This window comes from Stegostoma tigrinum, chromosome 21 (genome assembly GCF_030684315.1).
Source record: "Stegostoma tigrinum isolate sSteTig4 chromosome 21, sSteTig4.hap1, whole genome shotgun sequence".
NCBI lineage: Eukaryota > Metazoa > Chordata > Chondrichthyes > Orectolobiformes > Stegostomatidae > Stegostoma > Stegostoma tigrinum.
Window position 1 is genome coordinate 33,503,065 of NC_081374.1, and position 16,290 is coordinate 33,519,354.

General features: G+C 40.1%; 1 protein-coding gene across 9 annotated transcripts in view; it reads left to right on the top strand.

Annotated features, from left to right (window-relative positions):
* LOC125462946 (synaptotagmin-B) overlaps positions 1-16,290 on the top strand; it is a 579,758-nt gene that overhangs the window by 178,350 nt on the left and 385,118 nt on the right. For 3 of the 9 annotated variants that reach the window (XM_048553466.2, XM_048553470.2, XM_048553468.2), the window contains exon 2: positions 14,298-14,354. The exons of the other annotated variants lie outside the window; for them this stretch is intronic. The gene's annotated coding sequence lies outside the window, so the exon portion shown is untranslated. The remainder of the gene's footprint in view (positions 1-14,297; positions 14,355-16,290) is intronic. 9 annotated transcript variants of the gene reach the window in all.

The following is a 16,290-nucleotide window of genomic DNA, read 5'->3' on the forward strand; positions in this document are numbered from 1 at the left end:
CAATATCCTGGAAAATCTTTTCCGAATCCTCTCCTATTTAATAATATCCTTCCAATAGCAGAATTAGAATTTCAAAGAATATGAGATGAAACATAAGATTCAGAGTGGTTGAAAGGATAGGTACCAGAGAATGTTTTATTTTATGGGAGAAACTGGAACTAGGAGCCATAGTGAAGCCTGAAGTGAGACAGAATTATGTCTTCCAGAAAGTTGCTAACCTTTGGAATTCTCTTTGCCACAAAGCAGCAGAGGCTAGGTCATTTAATAATTTGAAGGCTGAATTGGAAAGATGTTTAATCTCCAAGGGAGGCAAAGATTATAAAAGGCACACAGTTAATTGGAGTTAAGGTCACAGTCAAATAGGAATAATCTTATTGAATGATGGAGTAAACTCAAAGGACCAAATTGCTTTATTTCACATAATCTCTCAGAATCGAAGAGTCTGATACAGGATTGGCATGGACATTCACAGAACTGACAATTGCTTTTGTTGTAGGTGATAGCTAGAGGATCTTCTTCACCAACACATCCGCTCACCTTCTTTCAGGGCATGTCAGATATTTCAGTTTTCACACCAATTTCAGTATTTTCCATCACATAAGTCAGTCAACTGTAATTATCGTGCTCAAGAACTGGAATGGAATGCCAAACTTTACATGACTCCTTTTTGGGGTGTCTGGGTACTGTTTGTACTGACAGCCTTGAAATATTTTGCGCTGAAATAATTGAAAACTAGCAGAGAGCATCTAAGATTCTTAGAGATATTTCTTGCTTGCCTAAGTTGAATTGACTGGAGCATTACTCCCATGATATTGAGCACAGCATGATGAAGCACCTCAATTGTTTAACAGAAGTAAGTGTCAAGATGATACAGGGGTTTGAGCATGACAAACTAAAAATATCATATATGGTAAAGACATCATTGATCTGGGAAAGTTCAGATCTCCAGTAGGACATGTTCTGAAGCTGGATAATGATAAAGATTTGAACATTAAGGAAAAGGGCAGAAGATGAAACAGCCTGAGGATCGCCATAAACTACTGCATAAAATAGAATTCTTGTAACAAGTTTACAGAAAGAAAGTCTAGTGCAAGGAATAATTAGGAATCCAAAATCAAAAGTAAGCAAAGAATTCCAGTGGCATGCTCCATGGCTTGAAATGATACCGGCAACCACTGATATTATATAATCTCATTGCTGTGTTAAATAGAACTCTTTTATAACAATAGTGTTCCCAGAAGTTTCTTAAGTGTAATATGCTAATCAAGGTAAGTCTAACTGTTTTACATTGTCATCTTACATAAAGTAGGTTTTGCCTTTTTTCATAAAATACGTACATCTTAATTACATTAGGATGGACATAAAGCATTTGACATTTTGTGACTTAGGCTAATGTGAAAGTCTCCTGAGATGATCATATCATAAGACACACTGAGAAACTGTCATGCAGAATGATTTAAGAGGTTTGGTGGAGATTAGCTTTTCTTTAAGATTAATTTTTTTCAGGTAGTTGTCATGTAAAGATCACAGAATATTTCTCACATGGACACAGAGCAAATGATAAAGTGGTTTAACAAGCAGCAGTCTTCATTAGTTTAACATAATGTTGAGAATAAGTGAGTCCTGAGAGGGATGCAAATAGAATTTAGTCAGTATAATTTAATTTCAACAGAAGCCAAAGAATAATAGTCAGAAACACAGTCAATAATTAATAACACTTTTTCGCCAGTTCTCACTTTCCATGGTATTTTGTTCCTTACTGATCTGTTCAATAGATGCGTCTTCATTTATCTTCAATTAATTTACTGTACAGCAGTGTTGATACCTAATTCAGTTTTGCATCTGTTTGGAATCATTGCCTTCCAGCCAGTGGGTCATATCCTGTTTTGCAGATGTGGTGAAAAGTTGAATAAATAGCTAAATTAATCTTGAATTGCAATAACTGTCAACGGCTTTAAAGAAATGATATTAATGCAAGTGAGCAGAGTGAAATATTTGTGTTGTTGCTTTTTGAAATAACTGTACAGAGGCTAGTATGCCTTCACTAAGCCTCCCTTTATGCACACGTGCACAGTACATGCGCTCTGACCAGCGAGCCCAGAGCCAGCCTCTAGAGTCAGGAGACTCTGAATATCCTGTTTATATCTACCAGTCAGGGCCTGGGTTAACAACCCCAATCAAGGATATCAAGGTCAATGAGATCCACGTGGCCCTTATTCCAATCACTACACTTTCCATCTACTTTAACCCAAAATTTCTAAAGGAAAGGTTCAAATTTTTTTGCTTCTGAATGTTTCCAAGTATTACATGATTATGTTGCTATTTTATGCAGGTCCAGACACCATACTTTAAGAATTTTTTTGTATTTTTCTCTTGGGTATGTAGTATGTTAACATTCAACTGGCAGAGCCAGTACTGTCCAAAGTTGGCAATTCAAATGCATTCACATAAATATGTGCGTTAGACTTTTAGATTTACACCCTTACTTTCCAATCTGGAAATTTAGGGGACAGCTGTACATGTCAGTAGATATTTAATGCTGTTCTTTGGAGCAGGCTGTGATTTAGGCATTTTTATTCATGCCAGCAGCAGGGAGCTAGTGGAGGTACAAAGCCCATCACATTCCAAAATCCTTCCAATTAAGTCAAACGTCGGGAAGATTGTGGTTAGCTTCCTGACCCTACTGAGGCCCTTAAGTTGTCTTAAATATTTTATCAGTAACTGCAGAGCCTCATCTTGAGAGCAGGGCACAAAGTACTCTCCTGTAGGCCTATCCCACAGACTTTGATGAGGGTGGGTTCTATTCTTTCATGTTGGGGGAGGGTATTATCCTGCTCAGGCACTCTGTTCCCTTTCAGCTATGTTCTGTCTATTTTAGCAATGTTACTCCTCTTGCATCTCCTGCAGCATCAGCAGTGACAACTTCTCCAATGGTGTTACTACTACTGTAGAGCTGCTGGTGTCCAATTGGTTGGCAGCTTGTGGAAGTGGCATATCAGTTTTGTAGGGTTCCGGAATCCTGGTGCCTGCCAGGTAGTACCAGATTGGCTATACGTCCCATCAGGGCTCATGGGAATGGCCACAGTCAGATTTCCTGTCGCTCTCCATATGATCAATGGGTGCAGCCAATAGGAGCATTAAATGCAACACAATGTTTTTCTGACTCTTTAACTTAATGAGCAGAACATTGTACAGCAGCTCCCTAAAGGTCTGGTGAAGAAATCACTTCTTCCTCTCCCATGTCACATCCTTGCATCACAGCCCAATCCTGTAGCAATCCTTGGATGTCAAGGGTAGGGCTATTTTCAGGAGGACTGAGTGGGAGGATGGCAAGAAGCAAAAGGGTCATGCTAGAATATGTGAGGCTTAGGAATCAGTGAAGGAAATGTGATGCACAGAGTGGGCAATCTTTTATCCTTGAGGCGTTCAACTCTTCTGAATGTCAGAGCCCTAACCATGACAAACTGATTGACATGTGGCCATGTCTGATCCTGGCTAGTAAGATTAGCTTTCATGATTGAATAGAACATTGGAATCCCTGCAGTGTGGAAAGAGGCCATTTGGCCCATCAAGGTCCAAACTGACCCACTGAAAAGCATCCTACACAGATCTCTATCCTGTCCCCTGTAATCCTATATTTATCATGGCTGACCAACATAACCTACATACTACTGGCAATTTAGCATGCCCAATACACCTAACCTGCACATCTTTGGACCGAGGAACATACAAACTCCACACAGACAGTCATCCAAGCTGGAATCAAACCCAGGTCCTTGGTGCAGTGAAGCTGCTGTGCTAACCACCGAGTCACTGTGCCATCCACATTTGCTGCAATGTCAACCTGTGAGAGTGAGATGAAGCTATAACTGCGAAAGAATGAGTTCATGGGATTTGTCATTTGAATATTCATGTGAGTTCATTGAATTTGATCAGTTGAATTAATTCTGACATTGCATTCAAGACCTTGGGTGTATATCGCTGCCATTAAGCTGTATCTGCTCGGGAGTCTTGTCTGTGTGGATGGAGGAGCTCCTGCTGGTCCTTTGCACCAACATCTCCAGTGTTATGTTGGAGAGCCTTGGAACCTGATCTGTGTCCCAATCCAAGGATTTTTCCAGGATAAAGTCACTCATATAAGGAGTTCCAATTATCACTCTTACTAGAATATGCTACTCCTGTAAAAGCTGTAAACTGGCTTTAAGTATAATCATGCTGGCTTTTCAACACCCTCGTATTCCTATCCAGGCATTCATTCATTCAATGGTCTACTGTACACTAAAACGGTGCAGATGAGCAGACCACATAAATTTTGCAAATTGCCTGCAGTATGATAAAGAGGTACACAATCAGTCATTGCAATTCCTACTCTTGCGTCTGAGGTTTAATCAATTTATCTCCCTTGGTTCTTAATTTGCAAATCACTGTTTGACATACAATTGGATGCAAACAGATAATTGACAGTATGCCATGCTTTACAAATTGCAGAAATCTTTTCAATAACTATCTATCTTAAAAGGAAAAAAATATATAACTTGCAAATAACACAAACTTGTGTATTTTGTTTTGTATGCTTCAGAACAGTGCTCCACTATGAACAGTACATTCATTTTTAAATATTATTATGTTTTCCTTCCCCTCTGCAATAGACTACTATAAATTTAATCCTGCTCCATCTTTTCAATGATAAAATAGGCCTTTACTTTCGGTATAAACCATTATTCAAGCTAATAGACCGGTGTAGAGGCGTCAAATTAGGTTTTATTTTCTGTTGCTGTAAGGCTGCTCTCTCATTAGAGAGAGATGACTACTGGTGGTTTAACCTGAGGGCCTCATGTCTCAGGTAAGCGGCGACGTTGAGAAGTGGGATCTTCATTGCAACCTCCGCTGTAACAGTGTGATGGGAAACACAGAATTCCACTGATGCTACTTTTGTGTCCCTTTGTATCTGGACACCATATGGACTTGATTTTCATTCATATGAGGCAGTAGAATCCAACAGGAAGATGAATTAATACCCTGGGAGATTCCTGTTGGCAACAAATGAAAGAAAGTTAAGAAATTGTAATGTATATGTGGAGCTATCAGCTGCATCAGTGACTATTACTCTTGTACTTCATATTTCATTCCATTGCTATTCTGCTTAATGCATTCTTTAAAGAAATGTCAAAACGCAACCTTTACACTTTAAGCATCAGTTTGATGGAGCAATATTTCATATAGAGAAGTTACTTCAGCTTATTAATATCAATACTGTTTCAATTTTCCGTCTGTATCATTTCATAAACAAAGAAATGTTGACAATTTTACAAGCCTTTCAAGTTGATACATAGCAATAGGTCTTGATTCCTGGATTTAAGCTTAGGTTCCAATTGAAATTGTGAATCTATTTGATAGAAACATCAACTTTTCATGAAAAATGATTGGAAAGCTGAACTTCAGCAAACAAGCAACTGTCATATGCATTGTGCTGGCATTGGGTGTCAACCATCAGTAGATGGTGGTTGAGGCAGTTTGATGCCACCAACCCACTTTTCTACTTGGAGCCTTACAGGCCATTTTAATTATCAGGGGTAGAGAATAGACCACCAAACAGCCTAAATAGGTGATAGAACTGGGTAGGTGCAGTAGACAAAATGGCCTTCTTCTACAACATCACAATTCTCTGATTTGTGAACGAGAAAAGTCAATTACCTTATATTACAAGGCATAGTTCATTGTATGATAGAAATAGGTACCATTAACATTAAGTAGTTAAACATCATTACAATTATTAGAAGGAAAATATGCCACACCTGTCTCCATTAACATTGGAGGTTTTGCAAGTTTTCTGACTCTAATTGATTGCAGAGGTAAAGTTAGAGCCATCATAGTCCCAGAGGACCATAGATCTGCTCTCTCATTGGAAAGATAGATATCTGGTGGTGAGTTTAACCTGAGGCTCCTCACGCCTCATGCTATGGCTAAGGTTGATAATACGGGGCCTTCATGGTAACTTCAGCCAATGCAGGAATTGAATGCATACTGTTGGCATCAGACCCCTTTGCAAACGAGACATCCAGTCAACTCACTGGTTCAGTCAGTTGCTCGAGCAAAAGTTGGCTTGATCGACCATATTTTTATGTTTGCAGCTTGGGTACCATAGTGCTCAAACACAGTCCATATTCACATGAGGATTTTAACAAAACAACACACATTTATTACATGTGTAAAAGCAAAGATTTAACACTTTTCTTCCCCTAGCATTATCCTTCACAGGAAGTCAGTCCTAGTGAAGTATTAATCATATCTTCACTTCAAAATTTCTGATAAAAGTGATATTATTACAAGTGTTTCCTTTTGATTCCTTTCTCAGTACATTCACAAGATGGGCATTTCTCCATCTCTTCCAGAAACTCACAAACAGGCCACCACATTAACGTTGTCCCACTGAGCTCAAGGAAATGATGCGGCTTCTTTTCTAGCCTTGTCTGCTTGGATTAAAACAATGCAAGGTTTAAGGACTATTCCCAGCTCTGCTGCACTGGAGATTGTTAAAACTAAATTGATTTCTGGCTGGAATGGATTTTCTTTCTTATTCTGAATGAAACCTGCTTGTATTTCTGGTCTTTCTTTCTGCAAATTGTTAAATCTAAGCTTTGTCAATGCTTTTAGCTATAATTTAATCAAGTAGTTAATCTAATCAGTTAGTCTGAGTCACATGCTTTCTTGGAAATGCCATCTTGAACTCAAAGTTAAATTGACTTTCTGACCTTGTGTAAAAATACAAGCAATCTTCATAGACTAAAGCCAAAAATCTCACTTACCTTGACTTTGGAATCCAAGTTTCTAAATAATAAGAATACTTTATAACCATTCATCACAAATGGCAAATTATTTCTCCAACCAAAAATGGTGTTACACCATCAAATTGGGTGGAGTGAATATAATTTCAATTTGAACCCTTTCAGAAATATTACCTCATACAGCAGTCTGTAGTTACTGCACTGGAACATTCCCTAGAGCCTACAAAATTGCATTTTATGAATAAATTCAGTCCCACGATGCTTATAATTTGTTACGCCTGAATTGACTTATCCCAATAAATACAACTGTTGTAATGAAATATATTTTTAAAAGATCCTTGAGGATAGGAGGTCATAACACAGAGACCTTTAACACATTATTACTCTCCCGGCTGAGTGTACACTAGCTGCTGATTGTCTGCATTCAAATATCAGCCGACTGTAGCAGGTATATGTTATAATGCAGGTCAATAATTGAAGCTTTGGTAATACTGGATCACACACATCTATTCCCTCCACAACCTCGTCTCATTAGTGTGGCTCAAGACTGCAGTAAAGTCAATACAAGACAGCTGTCAACTAAACTCCCATTTTTATACACAGTGCTTTACAGCAAATTGGTTTCCTCAGATGACATCCTTGGTAAAGTCACAACAGGAATTGTTTTAGTTGTTTTCTTCAAATATTAGAGAGGCAACTTCAATTTTTTTCTAATTTGGAAGACTGTAGGCTGACAGATAGCTAATATTCCTGCAATTTATTGCTCCTTTCTAGATGTTTTCCCACCAACACCCATTTAATTTACGCTGATCACATGAGTAGTTGCACACTGCGGGGTGTCAATGATCCGAATTGTATCCATTGCAATGTTAGCACAAAACCTTGTAAACTTGTCTTGTGTCTAACTTGCTGATGGTGGATGTGAGGTTGCCGGCAAAAGTATTAGTGGTGAAGTCTGCTTTTGTGTTAATGGGCTGATAAGCCTGAGTTTTATGATGGCTTTTGTCCTTGGCAGTATAAGGATAAGTTTGCAAATTACATAGAATTTATCACACAGAAAATGTCATTTTGCCCAATTAGCCCAAATTCTTGTTTGTGTTCTATAGGAGGCTTCTCCTACCTTACTTCATCTCGCCCTCTCGGAATATGTTTTTTTTCTTGTTTCCCACAATTTACCTTGATTCCCTTTAAAGGCATTGATACCCTTTGTCTCACCACTCCATACTGAGTTCAACATTATAACTATTATCTAGTCAATACATTCTTTCTGAATCTCTTATTAACAACCATCACGTTCAAAAGGCCCCTAATCTTGATTTCCTTGCAAGTGGAACATATCTGCTTTATCAAACCTTCGTCTTTCTCTTTTCTAGAAAAAAAAGCATAAGCATATTAAGTCAACCCTATAAGTAATATATTGTTGCATTACCTGTAAAGAGCTAAGAAGCATTTAGTCAGGACCAATTTTGTGTTCCAGTGGGCAACATTCAGGCTGCATTGGAGAATCATTTGTGTAACAACACCATGCTTAACAGGTAGCTAAATCAGACAGCATGACAAGTCAGCATCAAACAAAAACAGCTCACATATTTCCAAGCTTAAAGTGTGAATATTGTAAACATCTGGTAAACAAAAGACAAGGTCATTTTACTTGCAAAATGATAGGGATCTATCTTTCAAAATGTCAATGATTCAAAGTGACACTTGAAATATCATGTAAGATTCAATAGTTTTTGAGATGAAACTATAAGCCAAATTCCAAAGATAAACATTTTTGTAACTGCAACGGATAATGATGATCTTTGACTAGCGTGGAATAATAGCCATCCTTCAACAACTTCAACTGCACATAACCCTTAACTACATAGTTATGATGCATTGATTTATGAAACATTCAGTCATTGCTGTGTTTGTGCAGAAGTGGCAGATACCATTTACTGCTGAGCACAGTGAGGGATTTACTCGTTATCACTGTACTAGTTTCCAATGAATAGAATTACTGCTGTGCAGGCTAATTGTGCTTCAGTCCATGAGACAAATCTGCTGGGAGTAGTGCATTAGTAGTGTCATTCATACTTATTGATTTATAATATTAATCTTTAAAATAACCTTTAAAAAATATGCCTTTTTTTAAACTATATTGGTGGCCTGTATCACTGTCCACATTCATTGATCTTGCACCTGAAATTTTCTCCATGATTAAAATCCTGAGTCAAACCAAAGAAAAACTGTACTTGATGTACTTGATTAGTTTTAGATTGGTTCAGATAGTTTTCATTGCATGAATTATCTAGTATTGAATCATGTAATTTTATGTAACTCACCTCCTGTCTCTCTAATGACTGACTACAATCTATAAAAGATAAATCATATTATCTGGTTTGGGCTGTGAATGTGATAACCACATGTTCTTTCCAAGCTAAGACTTTGTTTCAGATGGTGCGAGGATATAATTCACATCAGTTTTTGATATGAATCCTTAGGTTCTGTCAGTAATTAATGTTCATCTTCCATCTTTGAAGGGGGTACTTTCTCATAGCATATAAATGCATTATAATCACTTAGAAGGGCTTTCATTAAAGCTGAAGTCTCAGAATGAATTGGCATGCCTTAAGACAAAATGAAGAGACATTAGAAATTGTTTCATACAGGGAAACATGGTTTATTACAAGAGAATAAGAGGCTGGATGAACACAGCAGGCCAAGCAGCATCTCAGGAGCACAAAAGCTGACGTTTCGGGCCTAGACCCTTCATCAGAGAGGGGGATGGGGGGAGGGAACTGGAATAAATAGGGAGAGAGGGGGAGGCGGACCGAAGATGGAGAGTAAAGAAGATAGGTGGAGAGAGTGTAGGTGGGGAGGTAGGGAGGGGATAGGTCAGTCCGGGGAAGACGGACAGGTCAAGGACAGGTATCATCTCCAACACCATTCACGACCTCATCACCTCAGGGGACCTCCCACCCACAGCCTCCAACCTCATTGTTCCCCAACCCCGCACAGCCCGTTTCTATCTCCTTCCCAAAATCCACAAACCTGCCTGCCCTGGTCGACCCATCGTCTCAGCCTGCTCCTGCCCCACCGAACTCATCTCCACCTATCTGGACTCCATTTTCTCCCCTTTGGTCCAGGAACTCCCCACCTACGTCCGTGACACCACCCACGCCCTCCACCTCCTCCAGGACTTCCAATTCCCTGGCCCCCAACACCTCATATTCACCATGGACGTCCAGTCCCTGTACACCTGCATTCCGCATGGAGATGGCCTCAAGGCCCTCCGCTTCTTCCTGTCCCGCAGGCCCGACCAGTCCCCCTCCACCGACACTCTCATCCGCCTAGCTGAACTCGTCCTCACACTCAACAACTTCTCTTTTGACTCCTCCCACTTCCTACAGACTAAGGGGGTGGCCATGGGCACCCGCATGGGCCCCAGCTATGCCTGCCTCTTTGTAGGTTACGTGGAACAGTCCCTCTTCCGCACCTACACAGGCCCCAAACCCCACCTCTTCCTCCGGTACATTGATGACTGTATCGGCGCCGCCTCTTGCTCCCCAGAGGAGCTCGAACAGTTCATCCACTTCACCAACACCTTCCACCCCAACCTTCAGTTCACCTGGGCCATCTCCAGCACATCCCTCACCTTCCTGGACCTCTCAGTCTCCATCTCAGGCAACCAGCTTGTAACTGATGTCCATTTCAAGCCCACCGACTCCCACAGCTACCTAGAATACACCTCCTCCCACCCACCCTCCTGCAAAAATTCCATCCCCTATTCCCAATTCCTCCGCCTCCGCCGCATCTGCTCCCACGACAAGACATTCCACTCCCGCACATCCCAGATGTCCAAGTTCTTTAAGGACCGCAACTTTCCCCCCACAGTGATCGAGAACGCCCTTGACCGCGTCTCCCGCATTTCCCGCGACACATCCCTCACACCCCGCCCCCGCCACAACCGCCCCAAGAGGATCCCCCTCGTTCTCACACACCACCCTACCAACCTCCGGATACAACGCATTATCCTCCGACACTTCCGCCATTCACAATCCGACCCCACCACCCAAGACATTTTTCCATCCCCTCCCCTGTCTGCTTTCCGGAGAGACCACTCTCTCCGTGACTCCCTTGTTCGCTCCACACTGCCCTCCAACCCCACCACACCCGGCACCTTCCCCTGCAACCGCAGGAAATGCTACACTTGTCCCCACACCTCCTCCCTCACCCCCATCCCAGGCCCCAAGATGACATTCCACATCAAGCAGAGGTTCACCTGCACATCTGCCAATGTGGTATACTGCATCCACTGTACCCGGTGCGGCTTCCTCTACATTGGGGAAACCAAGCGGAGGCTTGGGGACCGCTTTGCAGAACACCTCAGCTCAGTTCGCAAAAAACAACTACACCTCCCAGTCGCAAACCATTTCCACTCCCCCTCCCATTCTCTTGATGACATGTCCATCATGGGCCTCCTGCACTGCCACAATGATGCCACCCGAAGGTTGCAGGAACAGCAACTCATATTCCGCCTGGGAACCCTGCAGCCATATGGTATCAATGTGGACTTCACCAGTTTCAAAATCTCCCCTTCCCCTACTGCATCCCTCAACCAGCCCAGTCCGACCCCTCCCCCCACTGCACCACACAACCAGCCCAGCTCTTCCCCTCCACCCACTGCATCCCAAAACCAGTCCAACCTGTCTCTGCCTCCCTAACCGGTTCTTCCTCTCACCCATCCCTTCCTCCCACCCCAAGCCGCACCCCCCGCTACCTACTAACCTCATCCCACCTCCTTGACCTGTCCGTCTTCCCCGGACTGACCTATCCCCTCCCTACCTCCCCACCTACACTCTCTCCACCTATCTTCTTTACTCTCCATCTTCGGTCCGCCTCCCCCTCTCTCCCTATTTATTCCAGTTCCCTCCCCCCATCCCCCTCTCTGATGAAGGGTCTAGGCCCGAAACGTCAGCTTTTGTGCTCCTGAGATGCTGCTTGGCCTGCTGTGTTCATCCAGCCTCACATTTTATTATCTTGGAATTCTCCAGCATCTGCAGTTCCCATTATCCCTTATTACAAGAGAGATGGGGCTAAAGAATGGAGAGGCCTGGGAAGGGTATGACTAAAGATGGATAGACAATAATGATACAGGATGGGAACCAAGCCTTTAGGGTACAACTCTTGTGGCATGGATTACAAATTTGCAGATGCTGAAGGAATTAAAGGAAACAAGAAAAAGCCAAGTACCTCTCAAACCCATATGTAACACAGCTCTGAGGATCAAAATGCCACAATTGACAGTTTGTCTGATGATGGACAAATCAATTCTGACAGCCCATAGGGGAATATTAGTCCCAAAGGACAACTACCAAAAGTGATACTAAAGTCACATATTTATCAAAGGGGGCTAGAAAATTGAGAAATATGTTTAATAAGTAAAGCAGGGAAGGTCACTGGAAGATATAAAAGCTGGATGAGTTTACTAGATGAGTGGTAGGAGACCTAATACGTAGATCGGGAACTGATGGGGCTCACAAGCCTGAATCAAGGCTAGATGTGTAGGGTTTTGGTGAAAAACAGGATGACCAAGATATGAATAGATTCAACAAAGGCAAGAAAAATAATTTTCAAAACTTTCTTGGCTTTGTTATCAACGACTGCATATGAGTATAGGTTGATTGATATTAAAGCTGCATTTCTACAAGGCAATCAGCTCAAGATGAAAGTGTTTGTTTGTCCTCCAAAAGACCAACCAAATATAATGGTGAAACTTTATAAGTTAAATAAATGTGTACATGGCTTAAACTATATCCGAAGAGTTCAGTATTTTTCAGTAAAATCTATCTTGTTAAAATTGAGTGGTCTTCAGTTAAAAGCAAACCCTGCCATGTTTTACTGGCAAAATGAAGGGGAGTTACAGGTATCTGTTTGATACATGTCAATGCTTTTTTTTGCGTGTGGGGTGGGAACAGTGAATTTGAAAACATTGTGATGAATGGGCTTAAAGCACAATTTAATTGGAAGTCAGTTTTCAGAGATTCTTAAATACATTGGATTAGAAAGCAGGCAAAATGGATCGATGTCACTTTGCATCAACAATCTTATATGAAAAATTTTAGCCCCATTGCTACTACTCATATTAAGGCTTCCTTAAAAAAAATGCATTGGCTTCCAAAACTGAAGAGGAACTGCAAAGTCTAATTGGACAACTACACTCTCTGGACACCTGAACAAGACCAAATGCTTGTTTTTTTTGAAGTATTAGAGGTGCAAAATATTATTCAGGCAAACAAATTATGGAAAAAATTAAAAATAGAGCATTGTGTTTTGTAAAGACCATCATTAGGAAATGCCAAATACAGGAAACTTCTTTTTAGTGATGCTCCTCATGCGAATCTCTCTAATGAGTTATTGACTACAGGTAGGTTTGGTTTTTGTACTGAAAGGAAGATATTTGGTGCTGTTTAGTTTGGGAAGCAAAGAGACATCAGAAAAATATGAAAATGTCCCTTAGTAGCAGAAACTCTTACCCTTGGTGAGGCAATGGATATGGTGTTTTTCTTTGCAAAATTATTGGAAGAAATTCTAAGAGACTTAGCATCTATAATCATTGAACGCTAAATCAATAACAACTCACTGTAAGATAACATAAATTCAACTAAGTGTATGAATGAATCAAAAAAAATTCAGATTGATATTCCAGTTTCATAACAGATGCTGCTAAAGACGCATTCCTCAAATTGAAATTGATGGATAGCAATAGTTGGCAATCCAATTGTGTTACAAAGAATTAAGCAAGCTCTAAGAAACAAAATCAAAGTTGCTGGAAAAGCTCAGATCTGGTAGCATCTGTGGAGGAGAAAACAGAGTTAATGTTTTGGGTCTGGTGACCCTTCCTCAGAACTGGCTCTAGGCTCTAAGAAACCATTGGACAAGCTGTAAGAAGAATGCTTGAAGCTTTAATGTGAAAATAAGAAAAAAAAACAATATTTTATCAGTTTGAAAATTGACTTTTTAAAAACTAGTATTTATTGATTTATTTTAAAGTGGAAATGGAAACTGTTAACACAGAATATGGTCTGAAGTGATGCCCAAGACAAAATGGAATGAGTGAACAGACAATGGATATATTAACCAATAGGTTAATAGTGAATGATTGTACAATTAAGGAGACCCAGTAATCAGTCAGCAGTGAGTTCTATGAGTGTGGTTAACTAAAAATAATGTTGTCAATAAAGTTGTGGACCTGAACCCTGTTGAAAAATATCTATCATCTTGTGTATAGCACAAGGCAGCTTCGGATGGGCAATGAATGCTGGCTAGCCATTCACCTTTATAGTTCATGAATGAATTTGAAAAACAAGGTAGATTACCAAAAATCTGCTGTAGGCTATGTTCTTCCTATCTAAATAATCACACTCCTGTTATTCTAATCTCTAGTTTTGTTGCCAATATTTGCTTTTGCCAATTATTATGTACCTTTCAGTTTTGCTATAATCAATATTTTCTTTAATCATTCCACAGGTTGCGGGTGCCCATAATATCAGCTTCATAAAATAAAGACATATCACAACCTTTCAGGTAGGCATTATACCATTGGCAAGATTGCTTAAACCAACAATTATGAAATTCAGGAGAAAAGAAAAACATCTCTTTAATAGCAGGATGGCAAAATAATGGGGAAAAAAGATCAACTTGTTCAAAATGTTATCAGCTCCAATTTTCTGGCCTCCTGTCAGTTTATATCTGCACAACGAAAGTGCTGTTTCAATAAGAAAGACCTAAAATACTTTATCAGTAGCTGGGACAATGCTAATGTACTATAAAGGGTGGATAATGAATGATAAATGGGCACTTGGATACTCATGATCTGATTAGTTAAAGAAAGCATGGATTTGTGAAGGGGAAATTGATCAACCCTTGTAATTTTTTAATGAGGATTTTATGAACAGAATTGATAAGGTATGTTTGCATTTTCAGAAGGTGATGATAAAGTCCCCCACAGGTTGGTTAGTAAAAACAAAGGCAGCCATGGATAAAATATTGATTAATACCTCTAGGCAGAAAACAGAGTATGAATAAGCAGGTAATTCTTGTGCTAATAGGCTGCAACTAGTTGCAAGGAACAGTACTTCGGCCCTGCCTATTCACAACATATATCAATGACTTGGATGTTAACCAAAATTGACATTTCTAAGCTTGAAAATGACAGGTAGGAATATGTTCTGTGGAAAAAGATGAAAATTGGCTTCAAAAGGAGTTGAGCGGAAGCAACATGTTAGATGATATATGTTTTGTGGAGTATATTGAAAGTTGTGTGATTAAGCTACAGCATAACAAGGATTTACAAATGCTAGAGCAATGAGCTAGCTTGCAGGTGCCTTTGAGGCGAAGAGAATCAGTTCAATGTAGATAAGTATGTGTCAAACAGTTTGCCTAGGTCTTGTGGTTAAGGTGTTGGGAATAGTTTTCGTGAACGTACTGTAGTATATCATGGAAAAGGTTAACAGAAGGCACTGAACATTGTTTTTGGTATTGGGAGGATCGAGGTAAAAACAAGTGTAAAGAGTATGAAGACAACAGTTGAGACAGAGTTCTTAACTGGCAACCATTTAATTGAAACATGAAGCAATGAGGCTGGAAATTTTAATAGATTGTGGACTCATTCCTTATTTATTTGGAACCCAACATCTATGTGTGTATAGAGGCTGAAGTTTTCACATACCATTGATGTGAAAAATTGAGTATATCACTCTTGGAGGGAGGGGTAGATCTACAAAATAGTTCTTTTAAATGTTAGGAGTTTAAAAATTAGAGATGTACAAATGGGACATTGGTGTCTTTTTATCAGTTAGTCACTGAAGACTAACATACAGTTGGGGCAAGTAATTCGGAGCTGTAGTGGTATTTTAATATTGATTGTAAGAGGATTTTGAGTACAGTGGTAGTGAATTCTTTTCTAATATCTTGGACCCAGCCTAGAGTAGTGTGTGTGTGTGGCTCTGGTCTCTCATTATAAAAAAGATATTTTTGTCATGAAGGGATTATTGCTTCATCACTTGTTATTGGCACGGCAGAAGTGTCTTATGAAGAGAAGGTGCAAAAATTGGCCTTGTATTCCCCTGAGTTTCAAAGAATGTAAGTGTTCTCATTGAAACTTACAGAATACCAGAAGGGATAGACAGGGTAGATGCAGAAAGGAATCTTCCACTGGCCAGTAAGTTTAAAACCAGGGGACACAATTTCAAAATAAAGACCACTTAAAATTGAGATGCAAATTCTTTCTGCTCAAAATATCATGAAAAAATGGAATTTCCTACTTCTGAATACAGTAGAGGCTCAATCTTTGTGTATATTTAGAGTAGAGATTGATAAGTTTCCAAATCCCATTCAGGCAAAAGGGTATGGGGATCCTATAGGTGAAAAGACATTGAAATGTTTGATCAGCTGTGATTGTCTTATGTCGTGGACCAAACAAGATGGACTGAATTGCCTTCTCCTGCCCTTCCATTCCATT